Source organism: Nematostella vectensis, chromosome 9 (genome assembly GCF_932526225.1).
Source record: "Nematostella vectensis chromosome 9, jaNemVect1.1, whole genome shotgun sequence".
NCBI lineage: Eukaryota > Metazoa > Cnidaria > Anthozoa > Actiniaria > Edwardsiidae > Nematostella > Nematostella vectensis.
In genome coordinates, this window is record NC_064042.1 from 16,809,771 (window position 1) to 16,826,608 (window position 16,838).

The 16,838-nt window shown below is 42.7% G+C and overlaps 7 non-coding genes across 7 annotated transcripts; all 7 read right to left on the reverse strand.

Moving 5' to 3' along the window:
• Nucleotides 1-6,032: 6,032 nt before the first annotated feature.
• On the reverse strand, nt 6,033-6,118 carry Trnam-cau. Its single transcript is given in 2 exon segments — nt 6,033-6,068; nt 6,082-6,118. It is a non-coding gene; the product is annotated as a tRNA-Met (tRNA).
• A 1,314-nt stretch (nt 6,119-7,432) lies between these two features.
• Trnam-cau lies at nt 7,433-7,518 on the reverse strand. The gene is given in 2 exon segments: nt 7,433-7,468; nt 7,482-7,518. It is a non-coding gene; the product is annotated as a tRNA-Met (tRNA).
• A 1,490-nt stretch (nt 7,519-9,008) lies between these two features.
• Nucleotides 9,009-9,094, reverse strand: Trnam-cau. The gene is given in 2 exon segments: nt 9,009-9,044; nt 9,058-9,094. It is a non-coding gene; the product is annotated as a tRNA-Met (tRNA).
• Nucleotides 9,095-10,585: 1,491 nt separating this feature from the next.
• Nucleotides 10,586-10,671, reverse strand: Trnam-cau. The gene is given in 2 exon segments: nt 10,586-10,621; nt 10,635-10,671. It is a non-coding gene; the product is annotated as a tRNA-Met (tRNA).
• Nucleotides 10,672-12,690: 2,019 nt separating this feature from the next.
• Trnam-cau lies at nt 12,691-12,776 on the reverse strand. Its single transcript is given in 2 exon segments — nt 12,691-12,726; nt 12,740-12,776. It is a non-coding gene; the product is annotated as a tRNA-Met (tRNA).
• Nucleotides 12,777-13,920: 1,144 nt separating this feature from the next.
• On the reverse strand, nt 13,921-14,006 carry Trnam-cau. The gene is given in 2 exon segments: nt 13,921-13,956; nt 13,970-14,006. It is a non-coding gene; the product is annotated as a tRNA-Met (tRNA).
• A 1,843-nt stretch (nt 14,007-15,849) lies between these two features.
• On the reverse strand, nt 15,850-15,935 carry Trnam-cau. The gene is given in 2 exon segments: nt 15,850-15,885; nt 15,899-15,935. It is a non-coding gene; the product is annotated as a tRNA-Met (tRNA).
• Between the last annotated feature and the right edge of the window lie 903 nt (nt 15,936-16,838).

Sequence of the window (16,838 nt, forward strand, 5' to 3'; positions counted from 1 at the left end):
TCATAGAGTCATTCGTTTTCAAAAGAAAAAAATATGCCCCGTCTGAGGATCGAACTCACGACATTCAGATTTCTACATCCGATTATGATACTGACGCGCTGCCTACTGCGCTAACAAGGCCAACATGAGAAAAATGTCTTCTCTATGCGTGTTTGTTGTGTTTTTTGTCAAACCGCTCATAGAGTCATTCGTTTTCAAAAGAAAAAAAATTGTGCCCCGCGTGAGGATCGAACTCAAGACCTTCAGATTTCTACATTCGATTATGAGACTGACGCGCTGCCTACTGCGCTAACGAGGCTAACATGAGAAATGTGTCTTCTCTATGCGTGTTTGTGGTGTTTTCGTCAAACCGGTCATAGAGTCATTCGTTTTCAAAAGAAAAAAATATGCCCCGTCTGAGGATCGAACTCACGACATTCAGATTTCTACATCCGATTATGAGACTGACGCGCTGCCTATTGCGCTAACGACGCCTACATGGGAAATGTGCCTTTTCTATGCGTGTTTGTGGTGTTTTCGTCAAACCGTTCATAGAGTCTTTCGTTTTCAAAAGAAAAAAATATGACCCGTGTGAGGATCGATCTCACGACCTTCAGATTTGTACATTTGATTATGAGACTGACGCGCTGCCTACTGCGCTAACGAGGCCAACCTGAAAAATGTGTCTTCTCTATGCGTGTTTGTGGTGTTTTCGTCAAACCGGTCATAGAGACATTCGTTTTCAAAAGAAAAAAAATATGCCCTGTGTGAGGATCGAAATCACGACCTTCATATTTCTAAATCAGATTATAAGACTGACGCGCTGCCTATTGCGCTAACGACGCCTACATGGAAAATGTGTCTTCTCTATGTGTGTTTGTTGTGTTTTTTGTCAAACCGCTCATAGAGTCATTCGTTTTCAAAAGAAAAAAAATTGTGCCCCGTGTGAGGATCGAACTCACGACCTTCAGATTTTTAGATTTGATTATGAGACTGACGCGCTGCCTATTGCGCTAACGACGCCTACATGGGAAATGTGCCTTTTCTATTCGTGTTTGTGGTGTTTTAGTCAAACCGGTCATAGAGTCTTTCGTTTTCAAAAGAAAAACATATGCCCCGTCTGAGGATTGAGCTCACGACATTAAGATTTCTACATTTGATTATGAGACTGACGCGCTGCCTACTGCGCTAACGAGGCCAACATGAGAAATGCGTCTTTTTTATGCGTGTTTGTGGTGTTTTCGTCAAACCGCTCATAGAGTCATTCGTTTTCAAAAGAGAAAAATATTCGTCATTCATTTTCAAAAGAAAAAAATATGCCCCGTCTGAGGATCGCCTACTGCGATCATGATACTGACGCGCTGCCTACTGCGCTAACAAGGCCAACATGAGAAAAATGTCTTCTCTATGCGTGTTTGTTGTGTTTTTTGTCAAACCGCTCATAGAGTCATTCGTTTTCAAAAGAAAAAAAAATGTGCCCCGCGTGAGGATCGAACTCAAGACCTTCAGATTTCTACATTCGATTATGAGACTGACGCGCTGCCTACTGCGCTAACGAGGCTAACATGAGAAATGCATCTTCTCTATGCGTGTTTGTGGTGTTTTCGTCAAACCGGTCATAGAGTCATTCGTTTTCAAAAGAAAAAAATATGCCCCGTCTGAGGATCGAACTCACGACATTCAGATTTCTACATCCGATTATGATACTGACGCGCTGCCTACTGCGCTAACAAGGCCAACATGAGAAAAATGTCTTCTCTATGCGTGTTTGTTGTGTTTTTTGTCAAACCGCTCATAGAGTCATTCGTTTTCAAAAGAAAAAAAATTGTGCCCCGCGTGAGGATCGAACTCAAGACCTTCAGATTTCTACATTCGATTATGAGACTGACGCGCTGCCTACTGCGCTAACGAGGCTAACATGAGAAATGTGTCTTCTCTATGCGTGTTTGTGGTGTTTTCGTCAAACCGGTCATAGAGTCATTCGTTTTCAAAAGAAAAAAATATGCCCCGTCTGAGGATCGAACTCACGACATTCAGATTTCTACATCCGATTATGATACTGACGCGCTGCCTACTGCGCTAACGAGGCCAACATGAGAAAAGTGTCTTCTCTATGCGTGTTTGTTGTGTTTTTTGTCAAACCGCTCATAGAGTCATTCGTTTTCAAAAGAAAAAAAATTGTGCCCCGTGTGAGGATCGAACTCACGACCTTCAGATTTTTAGATTTGATTATGAGACTGACGCGCTGCCTATTGCGCTAACGACGCCTAAATGGGAAATGTGCCTTCTCTATGCGTGTTTGTGGTGTTTTCGTCAAACCGGTCATAGAGTCTTTCGTTTTCAAAAGAAAAAAATATGCCCTGTGTGAGGATCGAACTCACGACCTTCATATTTCTAAATTAGATTATGAGACTGACGCGCTGCCTACTGCGCTAACGAGGCCAACATGAGAAATGCGTCTTTTTTATGCGTGTTTGTGGTGTTTTCGTCAAACCGCTCATAGAGTCATTCGTTTTCAAAAGAGAAAAATATTCGTCATTCATTTTCAAAAGAAAAAAATATGCCCCGTCTGAGGATCGCCTACTGCGATCATGATACTGACGCGCTGCCTACTGCGCTAACAAGGCCAACATGAGAAAAATGTCTTCTCTATGCGTGTTTGTTGTGTTTTTTGTCAAACCGCTCATAGAGTCATTCGTTTTCAAAAGAAAAAAAAATGTGCCCCGCGTGAGGATCGAACTCAAGACCTTCAGATTTCTACATTCGATTATGAGACTGACGCGCTGCCTACTGCGCTAACGAGGCTAACATGAGAAATGCGTCTTCTCTATGCGTGTTTGTGGTGTTTTCGTCAAACCGGTCATAGAGTCATTCGTTTTCAAAAGAAAAAAATATGCCCCGTCTGAGGATCGAACTCACGACATTCAGATTTCTACATCCGATTATGATACTGACTCGCTGCCTACTGCGCTAACAAGGCCAACATGAGAAAAATGTCTTCTCTATGCGTGTTTGTTGTGTTTTTTGTCAAACCGCTCATAGAGTCATTCGTTTTCAAAAGAAAAAAAATTGTGCCCCGCGTGAGGATCGAACTCAAGACCTTCAGATTTCTACATTCGATTATGAGACTGACGCGCTGCCTACTGCGCTAACGAGGCTAACATGAGAAATGTGTCTTCTCTATGCGTGTTTGTGGTGTTTTCGTCAAACCGGTCATAGAGTCATTCGTTTTCAAAAGAAAAAAATATGCCCCGTCTGAGGATCGAACTCACGACATTCAGATTTCTACATCCGATTATGATACTGACGCGCTGCCTACTGCGCTAACGAGGCCAACATGAGAAAAGTGTCTTCTCTATGCGTGTTTGTTGTGTTTTTTGTCAAACCGCTCATAGAGTCATTCGTTTTCAAAAGAAAAAAAATTGTGCCCCGTGTGAGGATCAAACTCACGACCTTCAGATTTCTAGATTTGATTATGAGATTGACGCGCTGCCTACTGCGCTAACGAGGCCAACCTGAAAAATGTGTCTTCTCTATGCGTGTTTGTGGTGTTTTCGTCAAACCGGTCATAGAGTCATTCGTTTTCAAAAGAAAAAAATATGCCCTGTGTGAGGATCGAACTCACGACCTTCATATTTCTAAATCAGATTATGAGACTGACGCGCTGCCTACTGCGCTAACGAGGCTAACATGAGAAATGTGTCTTCTCTATGCGTGTTTGTGGTGTTTTCGTCAAACCGGTCATAGAGTCATTCGTTTTCAAAAGAAAAAAATATGCCCCGTCTGAGGATTGAACTCACGACATTCAGATTTCTACATTCGATTATGATACTGACGCGCTGCCTACTGCGCTAACGAGGCCAACATGAGAAAAGTGTCTTCTCTATGCGTGTTAGTTGTGTTTTTTGTCAAACCGCTCATAGAGCCATTCGTTTTCAAAAGAAAAAATATGCCCCGTGTGATGATCGAACTCACTACCTTCAGATTTCTAGATTTGATTATGAGACTGACGCGCTGCCTACTGCGCTAACGAGGCCAACATGAGAAAAGTCTCTTCTCTATGCGTGTTTGTTGTGTTTTTTGTCAAACCGCTGAAAGAGTCATTCGTTTTCAAAAGAAAAAAATGTACCCCGTGTGAGGATCGAACTCACGACCTTCAGATTTCTAGATTTCATTATGAGACTGACGCGCTGCCTATTGCGCTAACGACGCCTACATGGGAAATGTGCCTTTTCTATGCGTGTTTGTGGCGTTTTAGTCAAACCGTTCATAGAGTCTTTCGTTTTCAAAAGAAAAAAATATGACCCGTGTGAGGATCGATCTCACGACCTTCAGATTTGTACATTTGATTATGAGACTGACGCGCTGCCTACTGCGCTAACGAGGCCAACCTGAAAAATGTGTCTTCTCTATGCGTGTTTGTGGTGTTTTCGTCAAACCGGTCATAGAGTCATTCGTTTTCAAAAGAAAAAAAATATGCCCTGTGTGAGGATCGAAATCACGACCTTCATATTTCTAAATCAGATTATGAGACTGACGCGCTGCCTATTGCGCTAACGACGCCTACATGGAAAATGTGTCTTCTCTATGTGTGTTTGTGGTGTTTTTGTCAAACCGGTCATAGAGTCATTCGTTTTCAAAAGAAAAAATATGCCCCGTGTGAGGATCGAACTCACTACCTTCAGATTTCTAGATTTGATTATGAGACTGACGCGCTGCCTACTGCGCTAACGAGGCCAACATGAGAAAAGTCTCTTCTCTATGCGTGTTTGTTGTGTTTTTTGTCAAACCGGTCATAGAGTCATTCGTTTTCAAAAGAAAAAAATATGCCCTGTGTGAGGATCGAACTCACGACCTTCGTATTTCTAAATCAGATTATGAGACTGACGCGCTGCCTACTGCGCTAACGAGGCTAACATGAGAAATGTGTCTTCTCTATGCGTGTTTGTGGTGTTTTCGTCAAACCGGTCATAGGGTCATTCGTTTTCAAAAGAAAAAAATATGCCCCGTCTGAGGATTGAACTTACGACCTTCAGATTTCTAGATTTCATTATGAGACTGACGCGCTGCCTATTGCGCTAACGACGCCTACATGGGAAATGTGCCTTTTCTATGCGTGTTTGTGGTGTTTTCGTCAAACCGTTCATAGAGTCTTTCGTTTTCAAAAGAAAAAAATATGACCCGTGTGAGGATCGATCTCACGACCTTCAGATTTGTACATTTGATTATGAGACTGACGCGCTGCCTACTGCGCTAACGAGGCCAACCTGAAAAATGTGTCTTCTCTATGCGTGTTTGTGGTGTTTTCGTCAAACCGGTCATAGAGACATTCGTTTTCAAAAGAAAAAAAATATGCCCTGTGTGAGGATCGAAATCACGACCTTCATATTTCTAAATCAGATTATAAGACTGACGCGCTGCCTATTGCGCTAACGACGCCTACATGGAAAATGTGTCTTCTCTATGTGTGTTTGTGGTGTTTTTGTCAAACCGGTCATAGAGTCATTCGTTTTCAAAAGAAAAAATATGCCCCGTTTGAGGATCGAACTCACGACATTCAGATTTCTACATTCGATTATGATATTGACGCGCCGCCTACTGCGCTAATGAGGCCAACATGAGAAATGTGTCTTCTCTATGTGTGTTTGTGGTGTTTTGTCAAACCGGTCATAGAGTCATTCGTTTTCAAAAGAAAAAAAATATGCCCCGTGTGAGGATCGAACTCATGACCTTCAGATTTCTACATTTGATTATGAGACTGGCGCGCTGCCTACTGCGCTAACGAGGCTAACATGAGAAATGTGTCTTCTCTATGCGTGTTTGTGGTGTTTTCGTCAAACCGGTCATAGAGTCATTCGTTTTCAAAAGAAAAAAAATATGCCCCGTGTGAGGATCGAACTCACGACCTTCAGATTTCTACATTTGATTATGAGACTGACGCGCTGCCTACTGCGCTAGCGAGGCCAACCTGAGAAATGTGTCTTTTCTATGCGTGTTTGTGGTATTTTCTTCAAACCGGTCATAGAGTCATACGTTTTCAAAAGAAAAAAATATGCCCCGTGTGAGGATCGAACTCACGACCTTCAGATTTCTACATTTGATTATGAGACTGACGCGCTGCCTACTGCGCTAACGAGGCCAACATGAGAAATGGGTCTTTTCTATGCGTGTTTGTGGTGCTTTCGTCAAACCGCTCATAGAGTCATTCGTTTTCAAAATAAAAAAAATATGCCCCGTTTGAAGATCGAACTCATGACCTTCAGATTTCTACATTTGATTATGAGACTGACGCTCTGTCTACTGCGCTAACGAGGCCAACATGAGAAATGCGTCTTCTCTATGTGTGTCTGTGGTGTTTTCTTCAAACCGGTCATAGAGTCATTCGTTTTGAAAAAAAAAAATGTGCCCCGTGTGATGATCGAACTCACGACCTTCAGATTTCTAGATTTGATTATGATACTGACGCGCTTCCTACTGCGCTAACAAGGCCAACATAAGAAATGTGTCTTCTCTATGCGTGTTTGTGGTGTTTTCGTCAAACCGGTCATAGAGTCATTCGTTTTCAAAAAAAAAATATGCCCCGTTTGAGGATCGAACTCACGACATTCAGATTTCTACATTCGATTCTGATATTGACGCGCCGCCTACTGCGCTAACGAGGCCAACCTGAAAAATGTGTCTTCTCTATGCGTGTTTGTGGTGTTTTCGTCAAACCGCTCATAGAGTCATTCGTTTTCAAAAGAAAAAAAATGTGCCCCTTGTGAGGATCGAACTCACGACCTTCAGATTTCTAGATTTGATTATGAGACTGACGCGCTGCCTATTGCGCTAACGACGCCTACATGGGAAATGTGCCTTTTCTATTCGTGTTTGTGGTGTTTTCGTCAAACCGGTCATAGAGTCTTTCGTTTTCAAAAGAAAAAATATGCCCCGTGTGAGGATCGAGCTCACGACCTTCAGATTTCTACATTTGATTATGAGACTGACGCGCTGCCTACTGCGCTAACGAGGCCAACATGAGAAATGCGTCTTTTCTATGCGTGTTTGTGGTGTTTTCGTCAAACCGCTCATAGAGTCATTTGTTTTCAAAAGAGAAAAATATGCCCCGCGTGAGGATCGAACTCAAGACCTTCAGATTTCTACATTCGATTATGAGACTGACGCGCTGCCTACTGCGCTAACGAGGCCAACATGAGAAAAGTGTATTCTCTATGCGTGTTTGTGGTGTTTTTTTGTCAAACCGGTCATAGAGTCAATCGTTTTCAAAAGAATAAAATATGCCCCGTGTGAGGATCGAACTCACGACCTTCAGATTTCTACATTTGATTATGAGACTGACGCGCTGCCTACTGCGCTAGCGAGGCCAACCTGAGAAATGTGTCTTCTCTATGCGTGTTTGTGGTATTTTCTTCAAACCGGTCATAGAGTCATACGTTTTCAAAAGAAAAAAATATGCCCCGTGTGAGGATCGAACTCACGACCTTCAGATTTCTACATTTGATTATGAGACTGACGCGCTGCCTACTGCGCTAACGAGGCCAACATGAGAAATGGGTCTTTTCTATGCGTGTTTGTGGTGCTTTCGTCAAACCGCTCATAGAGTCATTCGTTTTCAAAATAAAAAAAATATGCCCCGTTTGAGGATCGAACTCATGACCTTCAGATTTCTACATTTGATTATGAGACTGACGCTCTGTCTACTGCGCTAACGAGGCCAACATGAGAAATGCGTCTTCTCTATGTGTGTCTGTGGTGTTTTCTTCAAACCGGTCATAGAGTCATTCGTTTTGAAAAAAAAAAATGTGCCCCGTGTGATGATCGAACTCACGACCTTCAGATTTCTAGATTTGATTATGATACTGACGCGCTTCCTACTGCGCTAACAAGGCCAACATAAGAAATGTGTCTTCTCTATGCGTGTTTGTGGTGTTTTCGTCAAACCGGTCATAGAGTCATTCGTTTTCAAAAAAAAAATATGCCCCGTTTGAGGATCGAACTCACGACATTCAGATTTCTACATTCGATTCTGATATTGACGCGCCGCCTACTGCGCTAACGAGGCCAACCTGAAAAATGTGTCTTCTCTATGCGTGTTTGTGGTGTTTTCGTCAAACCGCTCATAGAGTCATTCGTTTTCAAAAGAAAAAAAATGTGCCCCTTGTGAGGATCGAACTCACGACCTTCAGATTTCTAGATTTGATTATGAGACTGACGCGCTGCCTATTGCGCTAACGACGCCTACATGGGAAATGTGCCTTTTCTATTCGTGTTTGTGGTGTTTTCGTCAAACCGGTCATAGAGTCTTTCGTTTTCAAAAGAAAAAATATGCCCCGTGTGAGGATCGAGCTCACGACCTTCAGATTTCTACATTTGATTATGAGACTGACGCGCTGCCTACTGCGCTAACGAGGCCAACATGAGAAATGCGTCTTTTCTATGCGTGTTTGTGGTGTTTTCGTCAAACCGCTCATAGAGTCATTTGTTTTCAAAAGAGAAAAATATGCCCCGCGTGAGGATCGAACTCAAGACCTTCAGATTTCTACATTCGATTATGAGACTGACGCGCTGCCTACTGCGCTAACGAGGCCAACATGAGAAAAGTGTATTCTCTATGCGTGTTTGTGGTGTTTTTTTGTCAAACCGGTCATAGAGTCAATCGTTTTCAAAAGAATAAAATATGCCCCGTGTGAGGATCGAACTCACGACCTTCAGATTTCCACATTCGATTATGAGACTGGCGCGCTGCCTACTGCGCTAACGAGGCTAACATGAGAAATGTGTCTTCTCCATGCGTGTTTGTGGTGTTTTCGTCAAACCGGTCATAGAGTCATTCGTTTTCAAAAGAAAAAAAATATGCCCCGTGTGAGGATCGAACTCACGACCTTCAGATTTCTACATTTGATTATGAGACTGACGCGCTGCCTACTGCGCTAGCGAGGCCAACCTGAGAAATGTGTCTTCTCTATGCGTGTTTGTGGTATTTTCTTCAAACCGGTCATAGAGTCATACGTTTTCAAAAGAAAAAAATATGCCCCGTGTGAGGATCGAACTCACGACCTTCAGATTTCTACATTTGATTATGAGACTGACGCGCTGCCTACTGCGCTAACGAGGCCAACATGAGAAATGGGTCTTTTCTATGCGTGTTTGTGGTGCTTTCGTCAAACCGCTCATAGAGTCATTCGTTTTCAAAATAAAAAAAATATGCCCCGTTTGAGGATCGAACTCATGACCTTCAGATTTCTACATTTGATTATGAGACTGACGCTCTGTCTACTGCGCTAACGAGGCCAACATGAGAAATGCGTCTTCTCTATGTGTGTCTGTGGTGTTTTCTTCAAACCGGTCATAGAGTCATTCGTTTTGAAAAAAAAAAAATGTGCCCCGTGTGATGATCGAACTCACGACCTTCAGATTTCTAGATTTGATTATGATACTGACGCGCTTCCTACTGCGCTAACAAGGCCAACATAAGAAATGTGTCTTCTCTATGCGTGTTTGTGGTGTTTTCGTCAAACCGGTCATAGAGTCATTCGTTTTCAAAAAAAAAATATGCCCCGTTTGAGGATCGAACTCACGACATTCAGATTTCTACATTCGATTCTGATATTGACGCGCCGCCTACTGCGCTAACGAGGCCAACCTGAAAAATGTGTCTTCTCTATGCGTGTTTGTGGTGTTTTCGTCAAACCGCTCATAGAGTCATTCGTTTTCAAAAGAAAAAAAATGTGCCCCTTGTGAGGATCGAACTCACGACCTTCAGATTTCTAGATTTGATTATGAGACTGACGCGCTGCCTATTGCGCTAACGACGCCTACATGGGAAATGTGCCTTTTCTATTCGTGTTTGTGGTGTTTTCGTCAAACCTGTCATAGAGTCTTTCGTTTTCAAAAGAAAAAATATGCCCCGTGTGAGGATCGAGCTCACGACCTTCAGATTTCTACATTTGATTATGAGACTGACGCGCTGCCTACTGCGCTAACGAGGCCAACATGAGAAATGCGTCTTTTCTATGCGTGTTTGTGGTGTTTTCGTCAAACCGCTCATAGAGTCATTTGTTTTCAAAAGAGAAAAATATGCCCCGCGTGAGGATCGAACTCAAGACCTTCAGATTTCTACATTCGATTATGAGACTGACGCGCTGCCTACTGCGCTAACGAGGCCAACATGAGAAAAGTGTATTCTCTATGCGTGTTTGTGGTGTTTTTTTGTCAAACCGGTCATAGAGTCAATCGTTTTCAAAAGAATAAAATATGCCCCGTGTGAGGATCGAACTCACGACCTTCAGATTTCCACATTCGATTATGAGACTGGCGCGCTGCCTACTGCGCTAACGAGGCTAACATGAGAAATGTGTCTTCTCTATGCGTGTTTGTGGTGTTTTCGTCAAACCGGTCATAGAGTCATTCGTTTTCAAAAGAAAAAAAATATGCCCCGTGTGAGGATCGAACTCACGACCTTCAGATTTCTACATTTGATTATGAGACTGACGCGCTGCCTACTGCGCTAGCGAGGCCAACCTGAGAAATGTGTCTTCTCTATGCGTGTTTGTGGTATTTTCTTCAAACCGGTCATAGAGTCATACGTTTTCAAAAGAAAAAAATATGCCCCGTGTGAGGATCGAACTCACGACCTTCAGATTTCTACATTTGATTATGAGACTGACGCGCTGCCTACTGCGCTAACGAGGCCAACATGAGAAATGGGTCTTTTCTATGCGTGTTTGTGGTGCTTTCGTCAAACCGCTCATAGAGTCATTCGTTTTCAAAATAAAAAAAATATGCCCCGTTTGAGGATCGAACTCATGACCTTCAGATTTCTACATTTGATTATGAGACTGACGCTCTGTCTACTGCGCTAACGAGGCCAACATGAGAAATGCGTCTTCTCTATGTGTGTCTGTGGTGTTTTCTTCAAACCGGTCATAGAGTCATTCGTTTTGAAAAAAAAAAATGTGCCCCGTGTGATGATCGAACTCACGACCTTCAGATTTCTAGATTTGATTATGATACTGACGCGCTTCCTACTGCGCTAACAAGGCCAACATAAGAAATGTGTCTTCTCTATGCGTGTTTGTGGTGTTTTCGTCAAACCGGTCATAGAGTCATTCGTTTTCAAAAAAAAAATATGCCCCGTTTGAGGATCGAACTCACGACATTCAGATTTCTACATTCGATTCTGATATTGACGCGCCGCCTACTGCGCTAACGAGGCCAACCTGAAAAATGTGTCTTCTCTATGCGTGTTTGTGGTGTTTTCGTCAAACCGCTCATAGAGTCATTCGTTTTCAAAAGAAAAAAAATGTGCCCCTTGTGAGGATCGAACTCACGACCTTCAGATTTCTAGATTTGATTATGAGACTGACGCGCTGCCTATTGCGCTAACGACGCCTACATGGGAAATGTGCCTTTTCTATTCGTGTTTGTGGTGTTTTCGTCAAACCGGTCATAGAGTCTTTCGTTTTCAAAAGAAAAAATATGCCCCGTGTGAGGATCGAGCTCACGACCTTCAGATTTCTACATTTGATTATGAGACTGACGCGCTGCCTACTGCGCTAACGAGGCCAACATGAGAAATGCGTCTTTTCTATGCGTGTTTGTGGTGTTTTCGTCAAACCGCTCATAGAGTCATTTGTTTTCAAAAGAGAAAAATATGCCCCGCGTGAGGATCGAACTCAAGACCTTCAGATTTCTACATTCGATTATGAGACTGACGCGCTGCCTACTGCGCTAACGAGGCCAACATGAGAAAAGTGTATTCTCTATGCGTGTTTGTGGTGTTTTTTTGTCAAACCGGTCATAGAGTCAATCGTTTTCAAAAGAATAAAATATGCCCCGTGTGAGGATCGAACTCACGACCTTCAGATTTCTACATTTGATTATGAGACTGACACGCTGCCTACTGCGCTAGCGAGGCCAACCTGAGAAATGTGTCTTCTCTATACGTGTTTGTGGTGTTTTTGTCAAACCGGTCATAGAGTCATTCGTTTTCAAAAGAAAAAAAATATTCCCCGTGTGAGGATCGAACTCACGACCTTCAGATTTCTAGATTTGAGTATGAGACTGACGCGCTACCTACTGCGCTAACGAGGCCAACATGAGAAAAGTGTCTTCTCTATGCGTGTTTGTTGTGTTTTTTGTCAAACCGCTCATAGAGTCATTCGTTTTCAAAAGAAAAAAAAATGTGCCCCGTGTGAGGATCGAACTCACGACCTTTAGATTTCTAGATTTGATTATGAGACTGACGCGCTGCCTACTTCGCTAACGAGGCTAACATGAGAAATGTGTCTTCTCTATGCGTGTTTGTGGTGTTTTCGTCAAACCGGTCATAGGGTCATTCGTTTTCAAAAGAAAAAAATATGCCCCGTCTGAGGATTGAACTCACGACCTTCAGATTTCTAGATTTCATTATGAGACTGACGCGCTGCCTATTGCGCTAACGACGCCTACATGGGAAATGTGCCTTTTCTATGCGTGTTTGTGGTGTTTTCGTCAAACCGTTCATAGAGTCTTTCGTTTTCAAAAGAAAAAAATATGACCCGTGTGAGGATCGATCTCACGACCTTCAGATTTGTACATTTGATTATGAGACTGACGCGCTGCCTACTGCGCTAACGAGGCCAACCTGAAAAATGTGTCTTCTCTATGCGTGTTTGTGGTGTTTTCGTCAAACCGGTCATAGAGACATTCGTTTTCAAAAGAAAAAAAATATGCCCCGTGTGAGGATCGAACTCACGACCTTCAGATTTCTAGATTTGAGTATGAGACTGACGCGCTACCTACTGCGCTAGCGAGGCCAACCTGAGAAATGTGTCTTCTCTATACGTGTTTGTGGTGTTTTTGTCAAACCGGTCATAGAGTCATTCGTTTTCAAAAGAAAAAAAATATTCCCCGTGTGAGGATCGAACTCACGACCTTCAGATTTCTAGATTTGAGTATGAGACTGACGCGCTACCTACTGCGCTAACGAGGCCAACATGAGAAAAGTGTCTTCTCTATGCGTGTTTGTTGTGTTTTTTGTCAAACCGCTCATAGAGTCATTCGTTTTCAAAAGAAAAAAAAATGTGCCCCGTGTGAGGATCGAACTCACGACCTTCAGATTTCTAGATTTGATTATGATACTGACGCGCTTCCTACTGCGCTAACAAGGCCAACATAAGAAATGTGTCTTCTCTATGCGTGTTTGTGGTGTTTTCGTCAAACCGGTCATAGAGTCATTCGTTTTCAAAAGAAAAAAAATATGCCCTGTGTGAGGATCGAAATCACGACCTTCATATTTCTAAATCAGATTATAAGACTGACGCGCTGCCTATTGCGCTAACGACGCCTACATGGAAAATGTGTCTTCTCTATGTGTGTTTATGGTGTTTTTGTCAAACCGGTCATAGAGTCATTCGTTTTCAAAAGAAAAAATATGCCCCGTTTGAGGATCGAACTCACGACATTCAGATTTCTAAATTCGATTATGATATTGACGCGCCGCCTACTGCGCTAATGAGGCCAACATGAGAAATGTGTCTTCTCTATGTGTGTTTGTGGTGTTTTGTCAAACCGGTCATAGAGTCATTCGTTTTCAAAAGAAAAAAAATATGCCCCGTGTGAGGATCGAACTCATGACCTTCAGATTTCTACATTTGATTATGAGACTGGCGCGCTGCCTACTGCGCTAACGAGGCTAACATGAGAAATGTGTCTTCTCTATGCGTGTTTGTGGTGTTTTCGTCAAACCGGTCATAGAGTCATTCGTTTTTAAAAGAAAAAAAATATGCCCCGTGTGAGGATCGAACTCACGACCTTCAGATTTCTACATTTGATTATGAGACTGACGCGCTGCCTACTGCGCTAGCGAGGCCAACCTGAGAAATGTGTCTTTCCTATGCGTGTTTGTGGTATTTTCTTCAAACCGGTCATAGAGTCATACGTTTTCAAAAGAAAAAAATATGCCCCGTGTGAGGATCGAACTCACGACCTTCAGATTTCTACATTTGATTATGAGACTGACGCGCTGCCTACTGCGCTAACGAGGCCAACATGAGAAATGGGTCTTTTCTATGCGTGTTTGTGGTGCTTTCGTCAAACCGCTCATAGAGTCATTCGTTTTCAAAATAAAAAAAATATGCCCCGTTTGAGGATCGAACTCATGACCTTCAGATTTCTACATTTGATTATGAGACTGACGCTCTGTCTACTGCGCTAACGAGGCCAACATGAGAAATGCGTCTTCTCTATGTGTGTCTGTGGTGTTTTCTTCAAACCGGTCATAGAGTCATTCGTTTTGAAAAAAAAAAATGTGCCCCGTGTGATGATCGAACTCACGACCTTCAGATTTCTAGATTTGATTATGATACTGACGCGCTTCCTACTGCGCTAACAAGGCCAACATAAGAAATGTGTCTTCTCTATGCGTGTTTGTGGTGTTTTCGTCAAACCGGTCATAGAGTCATTCGTTTTCAAAAAAAAAATATGCCCCGTTTGAGGATCGAACTCACGACATTCAGATTTCTACATTCGATTCTGATATTGACGCGCCGCCTACTGCGCTAACGAGGCCAACCTGAAAAATGTGTCTTCTCTATGCGTGTTTGTGGTGTTTTCGTCAAACCGCTCATAGAGTCATTCGTTTTCAAAAGAAAAAAAATGTGCCCCTTGTGAGGATCGAACTCACGACCTTCAGATTTCTAGATTTGATTATGAGACTGACGCGCTGCCTATTGCGCTAACGACGCCTACATGGGAAATGTGCCTTTTCTATTCGTGTTTGTGGTGTTTTCGTCAAACCGGTCATAGAGTCTTTCGTTTTCAAAAGAAAAAATATGCCCCGTGTGAGGATCGAGCTCACGACCTTCAGATTTCTACATTTGATTATGAGACTGACGCGCTGCCTACTGCGCTAACGAGGCCAACATGAGAAATGCGTCTTTTCTTTGCGTGTTTGTGGTGTTTTCGTCAAACCGCTCATAGAGTCATTTGTTTTCAAAAGAGAAAAATATGCCCCGCGTGAGGATCGAACTCAAGACCTTCAGATTTCTACATTCGATTATGAGACTGACGCGCTGCCTACTGCGCTAACGAGGCCAACATGAGAAAAGTGTATTCTCTATGCGTGTTTGTGGTGTTTTTTTGTCAAACCGGTCATAGAGTCAATCGTTTTCAAAAGAATAAAATATGCCCCGTGTGAGGATCGAACTCACAACCTTCAGATTTCTACATTTGATTATGAGACTGACACGCTGCCTACTGCGCTAGCGAGGCCAACCTGAGAAATGTGTCTTCTCTATACGTGTTTGTGGTGTTTTTGTCAAACCGGTCATAGAGTCATTCGTTTTCAAAAGAAAAAAAATATTCCCCGTGTGAGGATCGAACTCACGACCTTCAGATTTCTAGATTTGAGTATGAGACTGACGCGCTACCTACTGCGCTAACGAGGCCAACATGAGAAAAGTGTCTTCTCTATGCGTGTTTGTTGTGTTTTTTGTCAAACCGCTCATAGAGTCATTCGTTTTCAAAAGAAAAAAAAATGTGCCCCGTGTGAGGATCGAACTCACGACCTTCAGATTTCTAGATTTGATTATGATACTGACGCGCTTCCTACTGCGCTAACAAGGCCAACATAAGAAATGTGTCTTCTCTATGCGTGTTTGTGGTGTTTTCGTCAAACCGGTCATAGAGTCATTCGTTTTCAAAAGAAAAAATATGCCCCGTTTGAGGATCGAACTCACGACATTCAGATTTCTACATTCGATTCTGATATTGACGCGCCGCCTACTGCGCTAACGAGGCCAACCTGAAAAATGTGTCTTCTCTATGCGTGTTTGTGGTGTTTTCGTCAAACCGGTCATAGAGTCATTCGTTTTCAAAAGAAAAGAAATATGCCCCGTGTGAGGATCGAACTCACGACCTTCAGATTTCTACATTTGATTATGAGACTGACGCGCTGCCTACTGCGCTAACGAGGCTAACATGAGAAATGTGTCTTCTCTATGCGTGTTTGTGGTGTTTTCGTCAAACCGGTCATAGAGTCATTCGTTTTCAAAAGAAAAAAATATGCCCCGTCTAAGGATCGAACTCACGACATTCAGATTTCTACATTCGATTGTGATACTGACGCGCTGCCTACTGCGCTAACGAGGCCAACATGAGAAAAGTGTCTTCTCTATGCGTGTTTGTTGTGTTTTTTGTTAAACCGCTCATAGAGTCATTCGTTTTCAAAAGAAAAAAAATTGTGCCCCGTGTGAGGATCGAACTCACGACCTTCAGATGTCTAGATTTGATTATGAGACTGACGCGCTGCCTATTGCGCTAACGACGCCTACATGGGAAATGTGCCTTTTCTATTCGTGTTTGTGGTGTTTTCGTCAAACCGGTCATAGAGTCTTTCGTTTTCAAAAGAAAAAATATGCCCCGTCTGAGGATTGAGCTCACGACCTTAAGATTTCTACATTTGATTATGAGACTGACGCGCTGCCTACTGCGCTAACGAGGCCAACCTGAGAAATGTGTCTTCTCTATACGTGTTTGTGGTGTTTTTGTCAAACCGGTCATAGAGTCATTCGTTTTCAAAAGAAAAAAAATATTCCCCGTGTGAGGATCGAACTCACGACCTTCAGATTTCTAGATTTGAGTATGAGACTGACGCGCTACCTACTGCGCTAACGAGGCCAACATGAGAAAAGTGTCTTCTCTATGCGTGTTTGTTGTGTTTTTTGTCAAACCGCTCATAGAGTCATTCGTTTTCAAAAGAAAAAAAAAATGTGCCCCGTGTGAGGATCGAACTCACGACCTTCAGATTTCTAGATTTGATTATGATACTGACGCGCTTCCTACTGCGCTAACAAGGCCAACATAAGAAATGTGTCTTC